Here is a 4,625-nt window from a genome sequence, read left to right on the forward strand (position 1 = left end):
AAAATGCATTCACCTTCTCTGTAGGTTTGAAAGTTCTAATTCAGGGGCGCCTGGGTGGCTCAATTAAGCCACGGACCCTTGATTTTGGCTCAGGTCATTATCTCAGGGGGTCCTGGTTGGGGCTCCGCACTCAGTGGGGAGTCTGCTGGTCCCTCTCCCTCCGCCTCTGTCCCTCCCCCTGCACTCTCTCTCGCTCTCTTTCAAATAAATAAATAAAATCTTTTTTTGTTTGTTTGTTTAAAGAAATTTCTAATTCAATGTTGGCGTGGCGGGGAGGAAGAGAAGCCCACGGAGAATCAGGAAATTGGGTCCACTGCTGTGGCAGATCCTCAAAATTGTGGTGGCTCAAACCAGGCGGAAGTCTGGATCTTTCTGGGGTGACAGCCCAGCGGGTCCTTCTCTCCTGAGGGAGGTGACCCCCCGCCCCCGCCTGAGGCTGTGGTCGTCAGTGACGCACAGCTGCCAGGGCCACCACCGTCTAGGTCGAGGGAGGGGAAAGGCCAGAAGGAGACATGGAGATCTACCCGTGATGGAGAGTCACGGAGGTAACTAACAGAGAAACCAAAAGTGATGGTAGTGATAATGGTAACAACAACAAGAGCCAACATCGGCCCTCCCCCCAGCCAAGGCCCTGCTCCGGGGGCTTTGTGGGTCCTCACAACCTGAGGAGGTAGGTACGGCTGCTGTTCCCGGTTAGGGATGTGGAATGGGAGAACCAGGGAGGTGGAGCGGGGTTGTTATCTTGCAGGAGGAGGGGCCCGGTGTGAATGGAACCCTCATCCCCCACCCCCACCCCCACCCCAGGGGGCAGGAAGTCAACGGTGAAGGGCTTTGTGGGTAACACTGATGAATCAAAACCCAGAGGCATCAACATCTTGTTCAGAGATGGGGAGATTGTGGCAGAAGGGTGCCGAGCAGCCGTGATAACGCCCTGCCTCTGGAGGAAGTGGTGGAGGGCGACTCCGGGGTGGCGTGGGCCATCAGGAAAGGAGGGCCGGAGCCATGAATCTGGGGGTCTGCCGGGCTCCGCTCCTGACGTCCCAAGCGTGTGCATGGCTCACTGTCGTGGGCAGACATACCCAGGGTTGGTATCTGCCATGTGGGTCCGCACGATCCAAGCCGTTGATGGAGCCTCGGAGGCTGCCGGCGGAGCGTGAGGCCGGAGGCTGGAGGCCTGGTGTGGTCCACGCGGGCACACCCACAGGGGCCTGTCCTGGCGACAGGCCAGCTCTCCAAAGCCGCCGTTGAAGACAATAGAGGCAATAGCCCCACAGCCGACGTTGAGAAGCATGTGCTCCGGGCCACGCACTGTTCTAAGTGTTACAGGACCGAGCGCTGATTCCAAACTCAGGGTCTTGGGCTGCTTGCCACTTGAAAATCAACACTCAAGAGACAAGCGATGGTGGGAAAGGAAAAGTTTCCTTGTGCAGGGAGCCGGCAACCTGAGAAGATGGTGCACTGAAGTCTCAAGACCACGTTGGCCGTCCAGGGACAGCGGGAGGGTTTTAACCGGGAAGGCACGGAGGGGGGCCTGCGTGCAGGAGACGCGGGTGCTGGGGGGGGTGTCAGCCCTATGTCCACACCACCCTGAGCAAATGTGCTGGCACCCATGGTAGCTGTTTCCAATGCGGTCAGGCCTTATCTCTGGGGCAAGTTTGGTCTTTCACTTCTCAAGGCCAGTGATCCAAAATGTCAAGGAAAGTGGGTTCTGACAGAGCAAGGGCCTTAGGTCTGCAAGCGAGCAGTGCTGTAAGTGTGAAGCAAGCTCTCCCTGAAGACCTGTCGGAGTGCCGCTGCCGCAGCACGGCCTGGCATCAGCTTGCTCCAACCTCTCAACAAGGGCACGAGGCACGCCGTGGAGATCCCGGGAAAGGCCATGGCGCTGGGGCCTCCCACACGGCTCCCTGCAGACTAAGGCCAAATCAAACAGCAGACTCCCCCAAGGGCCGACAGTTACTTGACTCATTTGCGGTGCTCTGGCTTCAATCTCAGCCGTGGGAGCCACAACGTCTGTGCAAAAGTGCTGAGCTCAGTGGCGGGGGGGGGGGCAGCGTGGAGGAGCCACCGGGCAGGGCCTCGATTTGCCAAATGGCGATAATGAGGGTGTTTATTAGGGAATCCACTGAGGCCGGTGAGCTTCCATGTGGGGAGAACTCAAGGCACAAGGGACCATCCCTGATGCCAGCTCTTGTGAGTGCTGTGATTATAGCCTTGATAGAAGGAAAGGAAGGAAGGAAGGAAATAGGAAGGGGGTAAGACCACAAGAGAGAGAAACAAGAAAGAAGAAAACATTTTCACATTCAAGAGGAAGAAAGGGAGTGAAGAAGGAGGGGAGGTGCAGAGGAAGAGACGTGAAGCAGGTGGAATGTTCCCAAAGATTCCCACAAACAGCTGGAAAGAGGGCTTTGTCCTTCATGGGGTAGATGGCGGGGTCCCGAGGAGGAGGTTTGCCAAGTGGGTTAAGAGTCCTCCTGGATCCATTTTCAGCCCTGCTGCATCCCAGCTGAGGCGATGAGCACCTGACCTTCCCCCTCTGAGCCTCAGTTTCCCCCTGCCCCCAGGTTGCCATGAGGAGCTGATGAGCCCATGTCGCAAAGCATGCTCACTGTCTTTGTTAAGGGCGGGCAGCCACGCCTGGATTCTGCTCACAGGATGTCATTACATTTACCCAGTTCTCAGTTGGCTGACAAATCAAAAGGATATAAATAGCCATGTTTGGTTTCTCATAAATGCATTAAAAATGACTTGGCATCTTGCCCAGGCTCCCTGTCAGGGCGGTGGGCAAGGATTGTTTTGCAGAGATCTAACGGGTGTCAAGGTCGTGGGCTCAGAAGGAATTCCAGCTGCCCAGTGGTACCAGGTGTCGTCTCAAGGAGCCCACGCCCTCCTTGGCACAGGCTCACGCCGCCACTCTGGGCCCTGGCAAGCCCTGCCGGGTGACTCAGGCCCAGCCACTGCCTGTTCGCCTGGACTCAGCCCTCTGGCCCAGCCTGCATTAGGTCAGTCTGCTCACAAGTGGGCTCTGGGAAGGCTGTGCCAGGCGGCGGGTGGAGGGGAGAGCAGAGAGAGGCACACACGGCGAGGGGAAAGACTGGGTTGTCCTGGGGCTTCCCTCTGTCTTTCTTCATGAACTTCTCAGAGGCTGACCTCACCCCTGGCTCAGGAGGGGGACCCTGGAGGCAGATGATACAAATTCTGGACTCCACTGTCTGGGTTCTAGTTCCTAGCTGCCCCACATGTGATCTTAGGCTTATTTACCCTATCAGTGTCTCAGTCTCCCCATCTGCAAAATGGACATAATAGCAATGCCTACCCCATAGGGTTGCTGGAAGGTTTAAATGATTACATGGATATTATTACTACTGTTACTATTATTATTATTATTATTATTATTTCCTGATGTGCCAGTGTCAGGTGCAGAGTATCTGCTCTGATTAGGATATGCTATTGTTACTACCTTTTTGTGATGTAGTTAAGAGCAAGGACTCTGGAGCAGCCTGGTTGGGTTCAACTCCCAGCCTCAACACTCATGAGCACCTGGATCTAACTGTTCCTGAAGCAGAACCTACTCTTGGACTTCTCCATTCCAAGAGCCAAGAGACACCTCGTTAGCTTAAGCAACTTTGCTGGGATTTCTGTTACTTGCAGCCACATGTGTTCTGACTAACACAGAAGGCTCCTGGGATTCAAATAACAGATAGGGAAGGCATCTGAGGAGACGAGGTAGCTAAGGAAAGGAACAGAAGTGATACAGCTTGAGAAGAGTTAGCATCCTCTTCCTGGGTTAGAATCCCAGCTGTGTTCCTTACTGCCACTGATAAAGTGATTACAGAGGGGGTGCAGTCCTTCACTCCTCCCTGTGTACATCCTTACAATGTGACTTTGCTACTCTTCCCATCAAGCGATAAGTCTACTTCCCTACCCTTTGAATTGGGGCTGACCTTGTAACTTCCTTTGGCCATGGAGAAAGTGATGCTGTGCCAGTTCCAAGGTTAGGCTTCCAGAAGCCTACGCAGCTTCCGCTGACTCTCTTGGACCCTTGCCGTGACCTTGCGAACACGTCCAGGCTAGCCTGCTGGAGGGTAGGAGACTGAAGGCTCTCCAGCCACCTGCCTCCCAGCCCCCCCACCCCCACCGAAGCAGAGCCATCTAGCTGCTCAGAGCTGACCACAGATGCGTGAAGGAGCCCAGCCAAGACCAGACGAACCACCCAGCTGAGCCTGGCCTATGTCACTAACCTACAGATTGGAGAGAGAAAGAAATAATCATTGTATCAAACCACTGCACTTTGGGGGTTTCTTATGTAGCAGGAGATAACAGATACATCTTGTCTAACCCAGCCTTGCCCAAGGGACTTCCCAAAACCTAACCTCTAAGGCACATGGCAAGCTAAGGCCACTATGCCCCAGTCCCTGGTCAAGTGCTGCCTCTGAGCCTGGCCCTCAAGAGGCCTTGCAGCTTCTGTTCGCTTTCTTGGAGCCCTGCCACCACCTTGTGGACAAGCCTGGCTCAGCCTCCTGGCGGGTGAGAGGCTATGCGGAGAGCCCCGCTGCCCCAGCTGACGGCACCTGCTCCAGCCCAGCCCACCGACTCCTACACACGGAAGACACCTCAGCCAAGACCGG

This window comes from Ursus americanus, chromosome 21, assembly GCF_024610735.1.
Source record: "Ursus americanus isolate L20-20 chromosome 21, mUrsAme1.1.p, whole genome shotgun sequence".
Classification (NCBI taxonomy): Eukaryota; Metazoa; Chordata; class Mammalia; order Carnivora; family Ursidae; genus Ursus; species Ursus americanus.